A 22,405-nucleotide genomic window follows, 5' to 3' on the forward strand; every position below is an offset into this window, starting at 1 on the left:
TCCCTCTCTCTAGCCGTCTTTCTTGTTCTTTCGCTTATTCTTTCTCTCCCTTTTTCTTTGTTTCTCCCCCTCTTTTCCTCTCTCTTACATGTATTCTCTATTTTTATTCCTTCTCTTACTCCTTGGTGGGGTGGGGGTGGAAGGGGATGAGTGGCGGTGCTGGTGGGGGGAATGGGATCAGTGGCAGTGTGGGGGGGAGTTCTGCTCAACCAACTTAGGTGCTCTTGATCAAGGTCATCTGCTGATCTGAGAACAGTAGTGGGGACTTTTAATGGCAACTCTAATCACAGGTAGTGTTACTCACTGTGACTCTGGCTTCACTGTGTCTCCAGCTCCGTGGTGTCTCGCCTATGTCGAAATCAGGAGATAGGGTCTCCTCTAGCCCCTCCCACTTCACATTCCTTACCAGTCATCTGACCTCTAGTCTCTGCTCCCCAGCCATGCTGTGAACTGAATAGGGTCGGCTGCAAAGAGGCTGAGTGGGTGGCCGCGGGCTCCAGGAATAGCCCAGCTTGGCGGCCACAGGCTCCAGGGACAGCCCTGCTGAGCGGCTGTGAAAAGGCTGGGAGAGTGGTGCAGGTTTCAGGAACAGCCCAGGATTCGGTGACCCCTGGCAAATTGTCATTCGATCCCCGAGGGTGTACCGACCCCCAGGTTGAGAACCACTGCTTTAAAACACATAGTTGTTAAATGTTATTACCTGAATACAATAAATTAATATTCCATAAGTGAATTCATGAATTGTATATGTAAATTAATATTCAAGTGATATTAAATTAAATTATATAGTTATTTTTTTTATTATGTGAGCCAGTAAATTGATATTTCATATGAAAAATTATAAATTTTATATATAAATTAATTAGATATCAAAGCGATTTTTAAATATATCTGTAGAAATCTTTATTATTAAATAGACAATTAGTTAACATAGACTTGAAAATGATGTACCTTTAAAGAATGGGGTAAATAGTATTAAAATTATACCTAATAAGGTGATATTAAAAAATTAGGACTTTAGTAGTCTGTGATAAAACAGTTGAGATCTAGCGCAACATTCAACCCTAGTGGCATCAAAGTTTGGAGTTCAAATATCCATTTTATCTCGTTCTGGGATTTTTAAAAATGATATTGGCACCTCTCCAGTGTTTATTGATGGTATGAGTTGCATAAAAGGATAATGCAGCTGGGTCTTTGTTGTGTGCCACCCTGAAATGGTTGGACACACTGTGTTTTGGAAATCCATTACGGATATTAGTTATGTGTTCACCAACTCATTTAGTTAGAGTTCTGGAAGTCCTACCCACATATTGGTAGCCACAAGTACATTCCAGAACATAAGTTACGTGTCTAGCGCCACATGTTATAAATGGTTTAATGGGGTACTTTTTATTGGTTTGATGTAAGATAAAAGAAAAATATACCTGATCCCCCCCCAACAAACAATGAGCTACCATGTTCAACTTGGAGGGTTTTTACAGATGTGGAAGATCTGGACCCTGTAGGAGCACTCAAGCAGCTCCCAGGAAACGAACATTTTTTTTTTCTCACATCAAACCAATAATAGGTACCCCATTAAACCATTTATAACATGTGGCACTAGACCCATAACTTATGTTCTGGAATGTACTTGCGGCTACCAATATGTGGGTAGGACTTTCTGAACGTTAACTAAACGAGTTGGTGAACACATAACTAATATCTGTAATGGATTTCCAAAACACAGTGTGTCCAACCATTTCAGCCAAAGTCAGACACAGGAGACAGTAGAGAATATCCGTGGACAAACCCAGGTCAGGTCAGGAGACAGGCAATAGAATAGTCAAGGACAAGCTGGGTTGGTAGCAGAGAACTTTCAGGAACAAGGATCACAGGAACACGGTACAACCTGAAGATCAATCAGCAACTTCAACCACTGACAAACCACCTGATAAAGATGTGAAGTGCTGGTAGAGATGCTGGGTCCTAGAACCCTTCTCCTGCCGTTGGTGTCTTGACAGATGCTGGGTCCTAGAGTCCTTCTCCTACCATAATACCTGTACCGGTTGGGCTGGTGTGAGGTAAAGAGCATCAGGGAATAGAAGCAAACTACTAGCAAGTCTAGAGACTTGAAAGACTTGTCCCACAACAATAAAATGTTGCATCGTGACACTGGCAACATAGCACTGGCAACATAGCACAGTCTATAGACTGAAAACTCATGGGGTTCCCAGGCAGTAGGAGATCACAGGGCCCTCTGTGTCCCTCTGTGTCCCTGCCCACACTGAAGCCACACCATCACAAAGCCCCACCTACATATTGCAGGTAAGCTGCATAGAGGGGTCATTTAAATGTTCAACTGCAGCATAGCCTGCTTGAAGTTCACAGCTTCTTTCCATAGAAGCTGCTGGGTACTTCCGGTTTTAAAATGGGTGCCGCGTGGCAGCCATATTTAAAATGCAACCAGGGGTGTTTTATGAAATCAGTGGGCCTGTGTGCGCCATGACAAATATTGGGTGTGGTTTTTGGGGGCTGTAAGTAGCACCTGCTGGTTACATAGAATAGTAAAGATGCTTGATGATTGAGGGATTGCAATGTGCAGCTGTTCGGCTCCAACTCATCTCTTTTCTGAAAGGGTTGCAAATCCCCCCAAATTTTTTTTACACTGAGAAAACATGGAAAATCTACTGACAGAATGTATTTTTTTTTTTTTTGAGAACCTGAAATATGACAGAAACTTCTGTTGGAAACTAAGAGAGGAAAAGGGGGTGGAGGGATAGAGGCAGAAGGGAGGGGGAGAGATTGGAATGGGAGGGAGAGAAAAATAGTGAGATGGGAAAGTAGACATGGAGGAAGGGGTGAGAAGGAGGGGGGAAAGAGGAGAGGGAGTGAGAGAGAGAGGGAAATAGAGGGGGTGAGAGAAGGGGGGGAGAAGGAGAGAAAGGGGGGTGATTGAGAGGGTGAAAGAGGGGGAGAGAGGGGTGAGAGAGGGGGAGAGAGGGGGGTGAGAGAGAGGGGGTGAGAAAGAGTAGGAGAGAGAGGGGGTGAGAGGGACAGGGGGTGAGAGGGACAGGGGTGAGAGGGAAAGGGGGGTGAGAGGGAGGGACAGAGGGGGGGGAAGTAAAAGGGAGAGAGGGGAAGGCGGTGAGAGAGAAGGGAAGTGAAAGAGAGAGGGAGATTGGGGGAAGAGAGAGGGGGTGGGAGGGAGAAAGGGGGAGAAAGAGAGAGGGGGTTAGAGAGAGAGGGGGGATGAGAGAAAGAGGGGGGTGAGAGGGGGAGAGAGAGGGAGGAGAGAGCGGGGAGAGGAAAAAGGGGAGTGAGAGAGAGAGGGTGAATAAGAGAAGAGGGGTGAGAGCGAAGGGGAGTGATAGAGAGCGGAATGTGAATAAGAGAAGAGGGGTGAGAGTGAAGGGGTGTGAGGGAGGCCAAGGTGGGGGGGTAAGAGATGGGGGAGAGGGGGGGAGGGAGAGAGATAGGGGATGAGAGAGAAGGGGAGTGAGAGACAGAGAGGGGGGTGAGAGAGAGAGGGTGGGGTGATGTCTGCTATTCACAATTGTGGCCTGTCTCACCATTATATGAAGTACAGTGCATCACACACCCACACACACAGGTCTCCTCTCAGTGTGGTCTCTCCCCAGTCTGTGTAGAAGGCAGGCTGTCACACTCCAGTTCTCAGCTGCTCTCTGGTCCCTCTTCCTCCCCTCCTCTCACCATTACAGCCAAAGTTCTCTTACCAGTCCAGGAAGTGTCCTCCTCCTCCCTGGGCTCACTCAGGCCCTCTCCCTTAATCCCACTGAATCTATCCTGCCCTGAGCCTCCCAGGAGCCCCTCATAGGTCCCCCTATGTCCGAGGGTCCGAGTGTTTAAATGGTCAGGCCACCCCTGGGGGTGGGCCTTGCAGCAACCGTAGTCGGCGCTGATTGGGGCTCACGCAGCCGGGCCCTGCTTCCTGGAGTTGGAAGATGATGGTAGAAGGGAGAAGAGCGAAGCCAATGGATCAGATTTTAATAGGAGTGCTAGCAACAACAGGGTAGTTTTCCACACATCAAAGCTGAAAAGTTCATCTTCCTATGACTCTAGCAAAAAACTGAATCATTCTGGTAGTAGGAGGGGTTATCCTGGGCTGGCCTACAGTTTTTTGTTGCTGGTGTCCAGTCCTCCTGTAGGTAGCAGTATAGCTTGAATGTGAAAGACTTTATGCATCCATGAATATACCAGAAAGAAATTGAGTTAAAGTTATGTGAGATTAGGTGAACTTGAAAATGTAAAATGAAAATGTACTGTGTTTTCTTTCTGTGGTTGGGACACTAAACACAAAAGTCTGTTTGTTTTCACATTTACTTACAAACTACTACATAATAACGTAAAGAATTGTAAAAAAAAAAAAAAAAAAAAAAAAAAAAAGCGTACAATTTGAGCTAATATGTTATTGCTTTATGAGGTACATCGCTACATAATGTGCCACATGTTAATTGCAGACTGTTTCATGTACTGCATGTAAGATGTTTACAGTTCACATTGTTGAACAAAGTGGAAAATCCTAAACTGGAATAGAACATTTTTTCCACTCAAATTTTTTTTTCTTTTCCTTCCTCTTCTGCACTTCTCTCTTTTCTCCCACAGGACCCATTAAGCTTTTGTAATTTCTTTTCTGAATTCCCAGAAGTTTCCAGCACACTGGGTGGCTTAGCCAAAATGCCAAACTTGCTGATTCATTCTGTGTGTTCCAAAACCTGCAGCATACAGGACACCTTACCTCAAATTGTTGGTTTTACAAAGTGTAAATATTCAATATAAATCAAGGTAAAGAAGTTCAAGTTCAAAGTTACACTAAGGGCAACATATTATACAATCAGTAAACACTTGCTGTTGGCAAATGGCATACTAAATAAATTACTTGCTTTTTTAATACTTGGGGGTTCTCGGGAATATTTCTGACTATTTTGCTACACTAGGCAATACTGACTCCTGTAGGCTGGCTTAGATTACTGTACATGCCTATCCTTTCACTATTGTATGAGTACTAAGAAAATATCATACGATTGAACAAATGTCTTCTTGTGATGAAAATAGTCAAGACTCTATGAGGTGAAACGAGGAATTATTTTCATGTCACCACTGGGGGCATCAACGGAGACAAAATCAAAGGTCTCCCCTTGAGATGTGATGGGTATGATCCTGGGGATAGTGTTGAGTTCACTGGTCTTGAACTCACAGTCCTGGTCAAGGCCATTGTAAATGCATTTCTCCACATTCACTTTTTTCTTTTATTTAAAGCTGTAGCTTTAAATAAAACTCTAGCCTCATGGTTCCTGAGTACAGGCACATTATACTTTATGTCCCTTTGTTGCTTTATGCTCATTTAGGCTTCATGCACACGGGGCATTAGAAAAAACGAGCTGCAAAGCCACTACCAATGCCAGAAAAAAGCGTCTGTAAAAAACGGAAAATTCATATCAAATACTTACCGTAATTTTCCTTTCCTGATAGGCTCCATGGCAGCATACGTGTGGGTAGGCTCCGCCTCCATAACTACCCAATAGGACCCCCTCTCCCATAAATCTTTGCTCTAGGCTGCTATCCATGTTCCGTAACTAGCCTACTCCAGACATTTTGGGAGGGACTCCTGCTGCCATGGAGCCTATCAGGAAAGGAAAATTACGGTAAGTATTTGATATGAATTTTCCGTTTTCCTGACAGGCTCCATGGCAGCATACGTGTGGGAAATAACTCGCCCAAAAATACACACGGGCGGGCAAAAATGTTTGAGCAAAGAAACCAAATTTATTTTACATTGTCAACCGACAATACTTGTAAACCAAAATTAATGGATGACAGAGCCGCAGGCTCAACACAATAATGAGAAACAAATGTGTTAATAGAAGACCAGGAAGCCGCTCTACAAATGATTTCAGGCGCGACATGCCGGGAAGCTGCCCACGAGGTCGAGATACTCCTGGTCGAATGAGCCGTCACTGCCTCTGGAGGGGCCAAGCGCTTTGCCTTGTATGCCCTCTGAATGGTCTGCACAATCCAAGAGGAAATTGATCTGACCGAAGCTCGCCTTCCTTTGTTTTTACCATGGAGAAGAACGAAAAGGAATTCCGTTTGTCTGAATGGACTTGTGACCTCCAGATATTGCTTTAGAGTGTGGCCTACGTCAAGTGGATGAACATCCTGATCGTCCGTTATTCTGAAAGTAGGAAGTACAATCTCTTGATTTTCATGAAAGACTGAGGTCACTTTAGGGTTTGAACCAAGCATGGGAATCAACACTACCCTATCTGGAAAGAAGGTTAGGAAAGGTTCTTCAGAACCTAAATTTCTAATCTCTGACACTCTTTTAGCCGATGTCACAGCTACTAAGAAAGTGGTCTTGAGTGTGAGATCTCTCATGGAAAGAGGTTTGTCAGGATCTGATCCGAGATTGGAGAGAAAATCCAAGACAATAGGAAGGTCCCATTTGGGAAATCTAGGTCTTCTTTGAGGTTTAAGCCTGATAGCTCCTTTAAAGAATTGACGGACTAATGTGTGATTAGCCCAGGATACTCCTGTGAAGGCCGAGATGGCTGACACTTGCACTCTTAGTGAGCTGACTGCTAAAGATAGGTCCAGCCCTGATTGGAGAAAACTTAGAATGTCTTCTACTGCTGGAGACTTACACGGATTTGACCGGGAAGACATGTGATCAGAGAATTTAGACCATATCCGTTCGTATACCCTGTTCGTACTTCCCCTCCGGGCACTGGGAAGAGTTGGAATAGCTTCTTCCGGACAGCCTAGGGATTCAAGCCTTTCCCTCTCAAGAACCACACCCTGAGGTGTAGGCAAGATGGGCATGGGTGTAACATCGAGCCTTGCGACAGTAGATCCGGCCTGAGAGGAAGGGGAACTGGGTCTTGATAACTCAGGAGTGACAACAGAGGAAACCACGGCCTGTTGGGCCAGAAAGGAATCACTGCAATGATCTCCACCTTCTCTGTTCTGAGCCTCCGGAGGAATTGCAGAATCACCGGTACCGGAGGGAAGGCATAAGCCTTCTGAAACTTCCAATGATCTGAGAGAGCATCTATCCCGTAAGCCTGAGGGTCTCTGAACCTCGAATAATATCTGGGCATCTTGTGGTTGCATGGAGAAGCAAATAAATCGACCTCTGGAAGTACTCCCAGGGTCAGAAGCCACTCGAACACCTCTCTGTGGAGAGACCACTCGTTGTTGTCCATCTGCACTCTCGAGAGGAAGTCCGCCTGTACATTCTGGATCCCCAGAATGTAAACTGCCGAGATGTTGGACAAATATTTCTGAGCCCAGCTCATTATTGGCTCCACTTCTTGTAGCAGAGACCAGCTGCGAGTTCCACCTTGCCTCTTTATGTAAGCTACCGCGGTTGTATTGTCCAACCTTAGCATCACAGATGAACCTTCTATTAGATGGCGAAATGACAGGAGTGCCTGAAAGGTGGCCTTCAGCTCCAGAATGTTGGAGACAATCCCTCGAGCAGGGAAACCCCATCGGCCCTGCGCCACTTCTGAAAGGCAGTGAGCGCCCCAACCTCGATTGCTGGCATCCGAAGTTAACGTGACCCATGAGATGGGCATGATTGAATGGTGATTGCGCAGATTCTTCCCTTGAAGCCACCAAAGAAGAGACGTCCTCATGGATGACGTAAGATGTATGCGCTGGATTTGGCTGGAAGAATCCCATTGTTGAAGGAACCCTTTTTGGAAGGGTCGTGTATGCCATTGGGCCCACTTCACCATAGGAATGGTAGCTGTCATTGTGCCAATTACTTTCAGGCAATGGAGAGCTGAGAGGTGAGACGACGCAAGGGCCCTGTGTATTCTGTCTCGAATCACTCCAATCTTCTCCTCTGGAAGGGAGATAGTGCCTTCCAATGTGTCGAAGTGAGCCCCTAGAAACACCAGAGATTGTGTTGGCTCTAAATGGCTCTTCTCTAGATTCAGCAGCCACCCGAATTCCTGCAGGGTGGAGATGACTAAGCTCCTGTGCTCTAACAGTTGATCTTCGTTCTGAGCTAGGAGAAGTAGGTCGTCTAAATAGTGGTGGAGACGAACCCCCTTGATACGGAGTAGAGCCACAACCGACAAGAGGACCTTTGAGAAGACCCGAGGTGACGTTGTTAGGCCGAAGGGTAGACAAGTGAACTGCAGATGCTGATTGCCGACCGCAAAGCGGAGGAATTGTTGGAACTCTGTTGCCACTGGCACGTGAAAGTATGCATCTTTCAGATCGATTGAAATCATCCAATCTCCCAGATGTATTGAATGTTGGATCGTAATTAAAGACTCCATTTTGAACTTTTCTTTTCGAATAAAAGAATTGAGATGTGTTAAATCTATTACTGGCCTCCATGTACCGTTTTTCTTCTGTATCATGAACAGAGGAGAATACATGCCTCTGCCTTGTTCGTTTTCTGGAACAGGGACGGCTGCGCCTTGATCCAATAAACAGCTCACGTAGGTTAATAGGACCTGCTTTTTCTCTTCTGAACCTGGAAGAGCTGTGGGAACAAATCTGAGTCTTGGGGTATTGCTGAAAACCCACTTGTGACCGGAGGAGACCGTCTTGATGGTCCAGTAATCTCGGATTGAGGCCGCCCAGACATGCCCGAAGTGGCGAAGACGAGCCCCCACCTGGCATGCCTGAGCGGGCCCAATCTCAAAAGGACTTTGTGGCGTCCTGGTTGCCAGAGGAACCCCCTTTTGCGGGTTTCTTGAAAGAAGACTGCCTGGATTTCCAGGATCTAGAGAACTCCCGACCAGGTCTGTAGCTGCGCGCATCCCTAGCGCGATCAGAGTTTTGTCTTCTAGGGAAACTGCGTTTCTGATTTTGTAGGCGTCTGTCTTGAGGGAGGAAACCAGACTTCCCACCTGTGGCCCGGGTTATGGCACTATCGAGCTTATTGCCGAACAATGAAGAACCTTCAAACGGAATTCGGCACCAAGCTTGCTTGGAAGCTGGGTCCGCCAACCACGGACGGAGCCATAGGGCACGACGAGCTGAAACAGCTGCCAACATAACCCGGGACATCAGGCGGATGACATCAATAGATGCCTCCCCAAGAAAGGCTGATGCCAGCCTGATCTCTTGGATAGGAGAATCCTTAGCTGTTTCAGTAGAGATACCTCCTAAGAACTCATTCACATTATCAGACCAAGATTCCAAAGCTTTGGAAACTGCAGCTATCGCAAGTACTGGCTTACATGCCATTCCTGACGTCAGGTAGATCTTCTTTAAATCCGAATCAATTCGCCTTTCCAAAGGATCTTTAAAAGATACAGTGTCTTCCAAGGGAAGCGTTACATATCTTGCTAGTCTCATTAAAGCTGCATCCACTAATGGAGCTGACTCAAGGTGCTTTACTTCCTCTTCCCTGAAAGGATATAGTTTCAAGACCTTTGACTGCATGGAACTTTTCTTGTCCATTTTGCTCCATTCCTCAGAAATGACCTCACCCAGCTTAGAGAGAAAAGGAAAATACTGTCGCTCCTTATTGAGCTGCTTAAAAAACTTCCTCTGTTTTGGGGGGGAAGTAACTGGATCTTCCCACTTCAGGGCCTCTTTTACTGCCTTCACCAATGAAGGAACTAAAGCGAACTCAAACCCCACGCCAGGATCTTCCAGATCCGATTCGCTGTCTGAAACAGGAGCAGAAGGGTGACTTGGTTGGGAAGAATCCCATGTCTCATGCACAGAACCTTCACCCACTGGAGGGCATAATGGGTCTGATGGGGAATCACGGGGCTGCTGGGCTTCTCTCTCCTGTAGAGATTCTTTCACAACCCGCCTAACCATAGATTCCAAACGCTGGTCTGCACCATCCCTCTCATCTGCAGCTTTAGAGAAGCAGTGGTCACAGAGAGATTTGTCTGTTGGAACAGGCATCCTGCAACCCCAGCATGATTTTCCTGAACTCTCCTTAGAGTGAGATGAAGGGGGGTGAGAAGGATTTTTATTGCGCTGTTCAGATCTGGAAGGAGATCTATGACGGCTAGACCTGGAGGAAGATTGCCAGTGGTGTGATTTTGATGATCCACTTCCTTTATGGGAACTACGGTGTGGATCAGACCTAGTAGGGCTGTGAGGAAAGAAACACAGAGAAGATAGAGAAAGAAAATCAGCTGGTATCCTAAAAATTCTACTCTCAATCCTTGTACAGGCAGCAAAGCAAACTGCAAACATACCTGCTACAAGCGGGCTGGCCACTAGGGGGCAGTGAAGAGTCCATAGTGTCAATACAATAGGAAGCTGCAGAGACAGATTCACAGGATCAGCTGACTGACAACAGACCTCCACCCCCAGACAATAGAGATTGTCTTACCTTGAACCGCCAAGATAGTAGCCCCGGGAAGTCGCCGTATCCCCCACAAACATTCCCAGGGCTCTGAAAGCTTTCCACAGCTTTTAAAAGTGGCGCCCGTGACGTCATCGCCGACGTCAGACGCGAGACGCTCGCGCGCATGCGCGAACCAAGCCTCGACTTCGTATTGGGTCCGCGCATGCGCAGAACGTACGCCGGTACCCGGAAGTCACAGAGAGAGCGGCTGCTGGAACGCAGAGAGCGTCAGCGCCAATCTAGGATACCAGGAAGCAGGAAAAAAAAAAACACAGAGGTATGATACCTATAAACACTGCTGCCATATGTGAATGAATGTAAAAACTTACCCCTCCACCTACGATCACCTGGGCCGAGGAACGCCATCCATACACACACACACCGGACTTGGCAGCAGATAATGGTCACCTGAAACATTAGGCAAACAGACCGTGCGCACATAGATGAACCGATCCAATCTTCAGCGCTACTCTGCTATACACTCCATACCCTGCTAATAGTCAGGGCCTATCGGAGGAATCTTTGGCACTCGGCATCATCGATCGTAGGGAGGTTTTCTCTTCAGGTAGGAGAACCAACACCTGGTCCTACGGAGGAGGACAAAAAAGGAACATGGATAGCAGCCTAGAGCAAAGATTTATGGGAGAGGGGGTCCTATTGGGTAGTTATGGAGGCGGAGCCTACCCACACGTATGCTGCCATGGAGCCTGTCAGGAAAGGTGCTTTTAGTAGCTTTTTGCATTGGCATTAATGTGTGTTTAGCCACGTTAGCTTTTAGCAGCGTTTCTCCTACTCTATTCAAAATTAATAATTCCCTATAAGAGCGTCTTAACCAACCTGACTTTTAGCCCATTTATTTGAATAGAAGTTGCATCCAAGTCCGATCCGACTTGTGGTGTGACTTGTGCTCTGAGGATATTAAAGATGAACCCTCACGCCAATTTTTTTTTTTTTAATGGCGTGAGGTCCCTGCCAAGATCCATACCAGGCCCTTTGAGTCTCCTATGGATCTTGAAAGGGAACCCCACACCAAAATGTAAAAATAACGGCGTGCGGTTTCCCCCAAAAGCTATACCAGATCCTTCAGTCTGGTATGGATTTTAAGGGGGAAAAAAAAAAAAAGACCAAAAATTTTGAAAAAAAAAAAGTATTTCTTAGTTTCTGTCAGTAAATCTTGTAAATAAGTAATTTTTCTCCTTCACTGATGGGCGCTGATGAGGCAGCACTGATGGGCACTGATGAGGCGGCACTGGTGGGCACTGGGCATAGATAGGCGGCACTGGTGGGCACAGATAGGCGGCACTGGTGGGCACAGATAGGCAGCACTGATGGGCATTGATGGGTGGCATTGATAGGCAGCAGTGATGAGCATTGATGGGATCCAGTGATGGGCATTGATGGGCAGCACTGATAGCCAGCACTGACTGGCATCACTGATGGCCACTGATTGCTGGCACTTGTGGGCACTGATTGCTGGCACTTGTTGGCACAGATTGGTGCCAATTGTGGCCACTGATTGGCACTGATTGCTGGCAGTGGCATTGCTGGCACTTAATTTTAATCAGGGCACTGATGATCAGTGCCCTGATTACATCCCTAGATGTCCTCTGTGAGGAGATGCCGCTGATCGGCTCTCCTCACCTCACACTCTGTCAATGTGAGGCGAGGAGCACCGATTACCGGCATCTCTGTATTTACATGTGACCGGCTGTGATTGGATACAGCCGATCACATGGTTAAAGAGTCCTGCAACACGGTGCGGCCGCGATCGCATAGCTTACCTGTTTTTAGCTTAAAGTAGACCCAAGGTATCGTTCCAACAAAAGGTTGGAATATTTTTTTTTACTATCAGCATATAGTACTCATCTCTTAAAATACTTCCATAGCTGGGTGTTTCAACAAGATATTGATACCAATGGATCAAAGAACAGAAGCTCTGTGAAGTGCCTTCTATATTCCAAAATGATTTGACACAGCAGTCCCTATTTACATCTACAGCCACTCTGGGCACCCCATTACCTTTATTATTTCTTTAATTTAAAAAAATATATATTTTTTATTCTATTATAAAGTGTATTTATACAAGAGATGAAAGAGTGGGTATGTACTAAAGCTTGCATGTACTTAGCTATATACTTGGTGCCTTCTTTTACACCTCAAAACCCAAACATTAACTGTATTCATGGAACTGTTAACGTGTTGTATGCTCTACTTATGATCCCAATTACATTAAAACAAACCCCATAAATATATTTTATTTGTAAAGTAGGAACTGTTTTTTTTAAAGAATTAAAATAAGCCATCTGAGCCTCTGAAGTTTGATATTCTTGTTTTTGCTAAATATTTATTTCCAAGGGGAAGTAAAAGTTCAGCATTGGCCGAATTGTTCCCCTCATTAATCCTCACTGGCAAAGAATTTTGGCTTTGCTGTGTATTCTTCTGTGGTGTTTAAAGGAACAATTCCTTCTAAGTTATGATATTTATTTTTCGTTAGAGAGCTATCCTGCAAAATTCAGAGTCTGTTTTCACATCTATCTGTTTTTCCAACTTATTTATTTCATGCTAGTAAAACTGGAAAAAGAGACCATGCTAGAATCAGGCCAGTGTATGCTTATACTGATATTGATTTTAAAGGCACATTTGTTTACAATGGATTTGGAGGTTGCAGTGGTTTTGGTATTCTACGTTGTAATATACTGTCTGCTCATTACTAGTTTTTCCAGCATTCAACCTTTGTCAGGAGTAGGGATGAGCCAAACACCCCCTTGTTCAGTTCGCACCAGAACATGCGAACAGACAAATAATTTGTGTGAACATGCGAACACTGTTAAAGTCTATGGGACACAAACGTGAAAAATCAAAAGTGTTCATTTTAAAGGCTTATATGCAAGTTATTGCCATAAAAAGTGTTTGGGGACCCGGGTACTGCCCCAGGGGACATGTAACAATGCAAAAAAAAATTGTAAAACGGCCGTTTTTTCAGGAGCAGTGATTTTAATAATGCTTAAAGTGAAACAATAAAAATTAAATATTCCTTTAACCACTTCCCGCCCGGCCTATAGCAGATTGACGGCCGGGCGGTGGTTCAGTTATCCTGACTGGGCATCATATGACGTCCAGCAGGATAACATGCCGCCGCGTGCCTATGGGGGCGCGCATCGCGGCGATCGGTGGTGCGGTGTATCAGTCTGACACACCGCTACACCGATCTTGGTAAAGAGCCTCCGGCGGAGGCTCTTTACCACATGATCAGCCGTGTCCAATCACGGCTGATCATGATGTCAATAGGAAGAGCCGTTGATTGGCTTTTCCTCACTCGCGACTGACAGACACGAGTAGTGGAGAGCCGATCGGTGGCTCTCCTGACGGGGGGGGGGTCTGCGCTGATTATTTATCAGCGCAGCCCCCCCACAGGTGCTCGCAATACACCACCAGGAAAGCCGCCAGGACCACCAGGAAGCCAGGCAACATGTGGATGGCCAGGTATGTACCCCATGGCCATCCACATGTGCCCAATGTGCCCAATCTGTACCAATCAGTGCCCACAAATGGGCACTGACCGGCAACATTTTAAATCAGTGATGCCCAGCAATGCTACCCATCAATGTCATCAGTGCCACCAATCAGAGTCAACAGTGCCACCCATCAGTGTCCATCTGTGCCACCTATCAGTGCCCATCCGTGCCCACCAGTGCCCACCTATCAGTGCCCATCAGTGCCCATCCGTGCCACCTATCAGTGCCACCCATAAGTACCCAACAGTGCCACCCATAAGTGCCCATCAGTGCCGCCTATGAGTGCCCATCAGTGCCACCTATGAGTGCCCATCAGTGCCGCATACCAGTGCCACCTATCAGTGCCCATCAGTGCTACTTATCAGTGTCCATCAGTGCCGCCTATCAGTGCCCATCATCATTGCCTGTCAGTGCCACCTCGTTGGTGCCACCTCATCGGTGCCCATCAGTGCCGCCTTATCAGTGCCCATCAGTGCAGCCATATCAGTGCCCGTCATTGAAGAATAAAACGTACGTATTTACAAAAATTTTTAACAGAAACAAAGAAAAACATGTTTTTTTTCAAAATTTTCGGTCTTTTTTTATTTGTTGCGCAAAAAATAAAAACCGCAGTAGTGATCAAATACCACTAAAAGAAAGCTCTATTTGTGGGAACAAAATTATACATTTGTTTGGGTACAGTGTTGTATGACCGCGCAATTGTCATTCAAATTGCGACAGCGCTGAAAGCTGAAAATTGGCTTGGGCAGGAAGGTGCCTAGGTGCCTGGTATTGAAGTGGTTAAATATCGTGCCTGGGGGGTCCTCTTAGTCTGCCTGTAAAGTAGCACATCTTTCCCATGTTTATAACAGTACCACAGAAAAATGACATTTCTAAAGGAAAAGATGTCATTTAAAATTGCTCATTGCTAAAATTGCTCATTTAAAATCATTGAAAAAAACAGCATGGGTTCCCCCCAGTCCATACCAGGACAGGTTGTAGGGGTTGGCGGGCAGGGGGCTTATCGGAATCTGGAACCCCCCTTTAACAAATCCTTCCCCCAGATGCCGACCCCCCTATGTGAATCGGTATAGGGGTACATTGTACCCCTACTCATTTACCAAAAAAAGGGTAAAAAAAGTAGAAACGACAGGAGACAATTTTTGACAATTCCTTTATAAAAAAAAGTGTCCCCTGATGTCTATTTATTTTCAATCACGGTGCAGAGGGACCTGAAAAATAGAAAAAAAACGAAAATACTCGCTTTTTGCCAACTGCTGTCTTTTCGCTGTGACAGCTCTTATATAGGCAAGGGCGGGGCCACCCTCTGACGTAACCGGATGACCCTGCCCCCCTCTGACGGCACGTTACATCACCGGGTGGTCCTGCCCTTGCCTATATAACAGTTGTCACAGCCAAGAGACAGCAGTTGGGGGATGCCTCCCATCGAGGCGGAGGTTTTTTTTTTTCTATTTTTTGGGTCCGTCTGCACCATGAAGATGGATGGACATCACGGGACACTTTTTCTTTTTTAATAAAGGACTTGTCAAAAACTGTGTATTGTGGTTTTTACTTTTTGACACTTTGTTTGGTGAATGGGTAGGGGTACAATGTACCCCATAACCATTCACATGGGGGGGCAGGATCCTGGGGTCCCCTTGTTAAAGGGGGTTTCCAGGTTCCGATAAGCCCCCCCGCCCGCAGACCCCCACAACCACCAGGCAAGGGTTGTGGGGATGAGGCCTTGTCCCCATCAACATGGACCCCAAAGTACCCTCCCCATGTTGAGGGCATGTGGCCTGGTTTGTTTCAGGGGGGCGCTCTCTCTGCAGTCTGCCTGTATGTAAGCTTTGATAAGGGCCTGGTATGGATTTTGGGGGGGACCTCACGCCATTTTTTTTAAATGTTGGTGTGGATTTCCCCTTAAAATCTATACCAGACCCAAAGGGCCCATGCTGTTTTTTTTGTTAATTCTGTCATGGGGTTCCCCTTAACCACGTCAATACACTATATTATATATTGTAAACTGCACTATATACCCTGCACTGTATTATATATACTACACTGACTGCACTATATACTCTGAACTGCAGTATATATATTAATATATACTATACGGACTGCACTATATACTCTACATAAAAATTGGGCCTTATGTGTTGGTGGTGCCAGAACACTGTAACCCCTCAAAGTTACTCTTGATGGGCATAGGAATGGGCCCTGCTGTTAAATATTTTTTCAAAAATTGTAATTACATGCCCCAGTCAAACAGAGTTAGAAGAATTGGGCCTTGGGTGGTGGTGGTGGTGGTGCTACAACACTGTAAACCATCATAGTTACTCTTGTTGGGCAAAGGAATGGGCCCTGCTGTTAAATATTATTTCAAAAATTGTAATTACATGCCCCTGTTACACAGGGGCAGAAAAATTGGGCCTTGGGTGGTGGTTGTGCCCTAAACAAAAAATATTGTTGGAAGCTAGCATCATCAAGATTTAGGAGGAATAGGATAGGCAGCATAGGCAGTCTTCAAGGCATCCCAGATCCATAGCAAATTCAATCAGTTACATCAGTTACATCAGCATCAGGTGCTTGATAGTTGTTGATCCAGGACTGATTCATTTTTATAAATGTGAGCCTATCAACGGAGTCTGTGGACAGGCGCACTCTTTGATCCATTAGAAACCCTCCAGCAGCACTGAATGTGCGTTCAGATAGCACTCTAGATGCAGAACAGGCCAGTAGCTCGACTGCATATTGAGCAAGTTCTGGCCAGTGGTTCATCCTCAAGACCCAGTAACCCAGTGGATGCTCTGTTGGAAAGGTCTCCAAGTCTGCTCTTGCCCTAGATATTCATGCACCATATAATGCTGGCGATGGTTGCTTGAACCTATCAGACCTTGGTGCTGAGGAGTGAAAAATTGTTTAGAGGCATCGGTCAGCCGGCCACCTTCTCCACCGCTCTTCCCCTGACCAAACGAAGCCTCAGAAACACGTTGTCCAGCACCAGGAAATGGTAACCTCCCAGGGTATGGAAAAGCACTACACAAACTTTTCTTCAAGACCTCTTGAAGATGTTTTATCCTCTGCTTCCTCTGCAAAGGCAGGATGAGTTCTACAACTTTACCCTTGTAACGTGGATAAAGAAGGGTTGCCAGCCAGTAATGATCCCTCTCCTTGATACCACGAATCCTAGGGTCCTTTCGCAGGCTTTGCAGAATCAGGGAGGCCATGCAGTGTAAGTTTGCAGAGGCATTCGATACTGGGTCCTCTGGGTCACCAAGGATCACATTATCCGTAACTACCTCCTCCCAGCCACGTACAACTCCTTGGGTTTCTGGGGACTGAAAACCATCCCTTGAAGACTGCTACGTGTTATCCTCTACATCCATGATGACACAATCCTCCTCCTCCTCTTTTTCCTGTGTGTTTGGTGGCCCCACAGGAATGCTATTGGATAAAGGAGGCTTTGAAAGGAAAGGAAGCCCTTCTCTTTCTCCCGCTGTTTTGCCTCAAATGTCCTGTCCATGATTCCACTAAGTGTGTGCTCCAGCAGGAAGACTAGCGGGACAGTGTCACTGATGCATGCATTGTCGCTGCTCACCATCCTTGTGGCCTCCTCAAATTGTGAAAGGACAGTGCATGCATCCTTGATCAGTAGCCACTGGCATGGCGAAAAGAAGCCATGCTCCTCTGACCCTGTCCTGGTGCCATACTCGCACAGGTACTCATTGCTGGCCCTCTGCTGTGTGTGCAGCTACTGCAGCTTTGTCAACGTTGAGTTCCACCTGGTGGGCATGTCACAAATGAGGCGGTTGGAGGGCAGGTTGCATTCCCTTTGAATGTCAGCCGGCCGAGCACTGGCATTGTTTGACTGGCAGAAATGACCATAGACTTTTCTGGCCGGCCTCAGGAGATCTTGTAAGCCTGGGTACCTGGTCAAAAACCACTGTACCACCAAATTCAGGACGTGTGCCAAACACGGAACATGGGTCAAGTGTCCCTGTTGGAGGTCGGAGAGAAGGTTGGTGCCATTGTCGCATACAACCATTCCTAGCTGAAGCTGGTGTGGCGTCAACCACCTCTGAGCCTGCCCCTGCAGAACTGAAAGAATCTCTGCCCCAGTGTGGTTCCTGTCCCCTAGGAAGACCAACTCAAGCACTGCATGGTATCTTTTAGCCTGACTGCTTGCGTAGCCCCTTGAACGCTTACAAAGCACTGCTGGTTCAGAGGACAATTCTGCAGAAGAGGCCATAGAGGAAGAAGAAGAGGAGGGGGTGGAGCAGAGAGCTGTGGCAGAATCACCACTAGCTTTTTGGAGGCGTGGTGGCGGAACAAGCTCCAACAACACTGAACCCTGTCCTGCATCCTTGAAGGAAAGGTAACGTCCCTGCCCATGCCTGCTGGACCACAAGTCAGCGGTAATATGAACGCTGACGGCCTTGTCCAACGAGGCTAAAACATTGCCTTCCACATGGTGGTAAAGAGCTGGAATGGCCTTACGTGAAAATAAATGCTGTTTTGGAACCTGCCACTGTGGTACAGCACATTCCAAAAAGTTCACGAAAGGGGGCAGAGTCTACCAGCTAAAAAGGCAGCAGTTGCAGTGCTATCAATTTGGCTAAGCTAGCATTTAGGCGCTGAGCATGTGGATAGCTGGGACCGAATTTCTTTTTACGGTTCAGCAACTGGGGTAGGGAGAGTTGCCTGCTGAAATCAACTGGTGCTGTTTTGCTAGCAGATTGGCTGCAAGTACTTGTAACACCTATTGCTATGCCTTCATTCCTCTCAGTGCAGGTTTTTGAGAGGACTGGAGGTATAGTAGGGTTTGAGATCCCCGATGAGGAGCAAGGGGAAGTCTGCATTTTTCTATGATGTGGGTCTTTCAAGTGCTTTTGCCAACGCACTGCATGGCAGGTCATCATATGTCGGGTCAAGCATGTAGTGCCCAAGCTGCTGCTGTTCTGGCCATGCTTGATCCACTTCAGACATAGGTTGCAAACAGCAACGGTGCAATCTGCTGCACATGTGCTGAAAAAGGCCCACACCAAGGAAGTTTTAAAAGTCAGCGGGGAGTTAGCAGCACCATGCACCTGCGGAGCTCTGCGGTGTGATGCAATAGGGTGGCTGCCCTTAAGCTGCCCCCTGGAGGACATTGGCCTTGTTGGAGTTGTGCTTCCTCCTCACTTTCCTCCTCTCTTCTCTCAGGCACCCAAGTACAGTCAGTGACCTCATCACCCCCTCCCTCCTCATCACTGGAGCAAATTTGGCAGTATGCCTCAGCTGGGGGAACATGACTGCCAGTTATCTTGTCCTTCTGTAGCACCCCCTCTCTCTAGGTTCACGATACTCCCTTCCTCAACCTGGGAACCAACATCGGAGCCTTGAAATCACTGCGCATCCTCCAGCAGCATGTAACCGACACTGTGGTCGAATAATTCTGGGGACTCCTCCGTGCATGATGGTGGGGCTACGGAAGGAGTGACTGTGGACAAGGTGCCAGTGGAATAGGCTGCTTTGGCAGCTGCGTTGGAAGGCACACTACTCTGAGCCTGGGTGACAGAGGATGAGGAGGATGAGGACGGCTTTGTTATCCACTCCACCAACTCTTCTGCATGTTGTGGCTCAATAACACGGCCAGCAGCAGAAAAAAAGGACAAGCGTGCCCCACAGCCACCTGCAGTGGATGTACCATGTCCATGACCACCACTGTTGACTGAAGACACAGAGGCTGCTTGCCCTCTTTTAGTGGCCTGTGAGCGTCTGCCTCTGCCTGGTGGCCTTCTGGACATGATGATTTTTTATTTTTTAACACCGCACTACACTGTATTATATACTGTGTACACCGCCTGAAGTGTATTAAAAACTGTACATCACTGAATGCACTGAATATATAGGCTACACTGAATGCAGAGTATATATATATATATATATATATATATATATATATATATATATATATATATATATATATATATATATATATATTAGACTGAATATATATATTAATACACCACATGAAGTGTATTAGAAACTGTACACACTGTATTATATACTGTGTACACCGCCTGCACTGAATTAGAAACTGTACAACTGCACTGTATTATATACTGTGTACACCACCTGAAGTGTATTAGAAACTGTATACACTGTATTATATACTGTGTACACCGGCTGCACTGTGTTAGAAACTGTACACCAGTTGCACTGTATTATATACTGTGTACACCACCAGAAGTGTATTAGAAACTGTACACCCTGTATTATATACTGTGTAGACCGCCTGAAGTGTATTAGAAAATGTATACACCACCAAATGCACTGTATATATAGGCTACACTGAATGCAGAGTATATATATATATATATATATATATATATATATATAGTGGGGACAGAAAGTATTCAGACCCCCTTAAATTTTATAATGTACACACAGCACCCCATATTGACAGAAAAACACATAATTGTTCACATTTTTGCAGATTTATTAAAAAAGAAAAACTGAAATATCACATGGTCCTAAGTATTCAGACCCTTTGCTGTGACATTCATATATATAACTCAGGTGTTGTCCATTTCTTCTGATCATCCTTGAGATGGTTCTACACCTTCATTTGAGTCCAGCTGTGCTTGATTATACTGATTGGACTTGATTAGGAAAGCCACATACCTGTCTACATAAGACCTTACAGCTCACAGTACATGTCAGAGCAAATGAGAATCATGAGGTCAAAGGAACTGCCTGAAGAGCTCAAAGACAGAACTGTGGCACGGCACAGATCTGGCCAAGGTTACAAAAAAATTTCTGCTGCACTTAAGGTTCCTAAGAGCACAAAGGCCTCCATAATCTTTAAAGTGGATGTAAACCCAAAAAAAAATATTTTTTTTATATCATACTGTAGAGTATAAGATTTCCTATCATTTGAGCCCAGTCTTGACACACAGAGTTAATCCATCTCTGAGCAATTCTCTTTTATTGTTCAGTGAGAGAATTCTTGACAAACTGAGAAAAACTTTGTCAAATACTCTCCCTTGCTGTAAGTGACAGCCTAATGACATCACGACTCCACCCACCGAGCTCCAGACAACAGACCCACCCACAGAATATGCAGTTTTTCGGGTCTAATAACAGACAGAGGGGAGACATTTGACAGGTAAAGATACATGCAGGAGGCATGTATATCCTTATAGCTAACCCCTATGGCAGTAGTTTAGAAAGGATATGCGTGGGTTTACATCCACTTTAAATCGAAGACATTTGGAACGACCAGAACCCTTCCTAGAGCTGGCTGTCCAGCCAAACTGAGCTATCGGGGGAGAAGAGCCTTGGTGAGAGAGGTAAAGAAGAACCCAAAGATCACTGTGGCTGAGCTTCAGAGATGCAGTTGGGAGATGGGAGAAAGTTGTAGAAAGTCAACCATCACTGCAGCCCTCCACCAGTAGGGGCTTTATGGCAGAGTGGCCTGATGGAAGCCTCTCCTCAGTGCAAGACACATGAAAGCCTGCATGGAGTTTTCTAAAAAACACCTGAAGGACTCCAGGATGGTGAGAAATAAGATTCTCTGGTTTGATGAGACCAAGATAGAACTGTTTGGCCTTAATTCTAAGTGGTATGTGTGGAGAAAACCAGGCACTGCTCATCACCTGTCCAATACAGTCCCAACAGTGAAGCATGGTGGTGGCAGCATCATGCTGTGGGGGTGTTTTTCAGCTGCAGGGACAGGACGACTAGTTGCAATCGAGGGAAAGATGAATGCGGCCAAGTACAGGGATATCCTGGATGAAAACCTTCTCCAGAGTGCTCAGGACCTCAGACTGGGCCGAAGGTTTACCTTCCAGCAAGACAATGACCTTAAGCACACAGCTAAAATAACAAAGGAGTGGCTTCACAACAACTCCGTGACTGTTCTTGAATGGCCCAGCCAGAGCCCTGATTTAAACCCAATTGAGCATCTCTGGAGAGACATAAAAATGGCTGTCCACCAACGTTTACAATCCAACCTGACAGAACTGGAGAGGATCTGCAAGGAGGAATGGCAGAGGATCCCCAAATCCAGGTGTGAAAAACTTGTTGCATCTTTCCCCAAAAGACTCATGGCTGTATTAAATCAAAAGGGTGCTTCTACTAAATACTGAGCAAAGGGTCTGAATACTTAGGACCATGTGATATTTCAGTTTTTCTTTTTTAATAAATCTGCAAAAATGTCAACATTTCTGTGTTTTTCTGTCAGTATGGGGTGCTGTGTGTACATTAATTAATTAAAATGATTTTAGCAAATGGCTGAAATATAATAAAGAGTGAAACATTTAAGGGGGTCTGAATACTTTCCGTCCCCACTGTATACTAGACTGTATATATATATATATATATATATATATATATATATATATATATATATTAGATTGTGTATATTGTACAGGACGCCAAGGTTGGGTCCTGGACGGGTACTATATATGACCAATATTTGGGTTATGGTCCCTTTAACCACTTAAACCCCGGACCATTTGGCTGGCCAAAGACCAGAGCACTTTTTGCGATTCAGCACTGCATCGCTTTAACTGACAATTGCGCGGTC

Source organism: Aquarana catesbeiana, linkage group LG01 (assembly GCF_042186555.1).
Source record: "Aquarana catesbeiana isolate 2022-GZ linkage group LG01, ASM4218655v1, whole genome shotgun sequence".
NCBI lineage: Eukaryota > Metazoa > Chordata > Amphibia > Anura > Ranidae > Aquarana > Aquarana catesbeiana.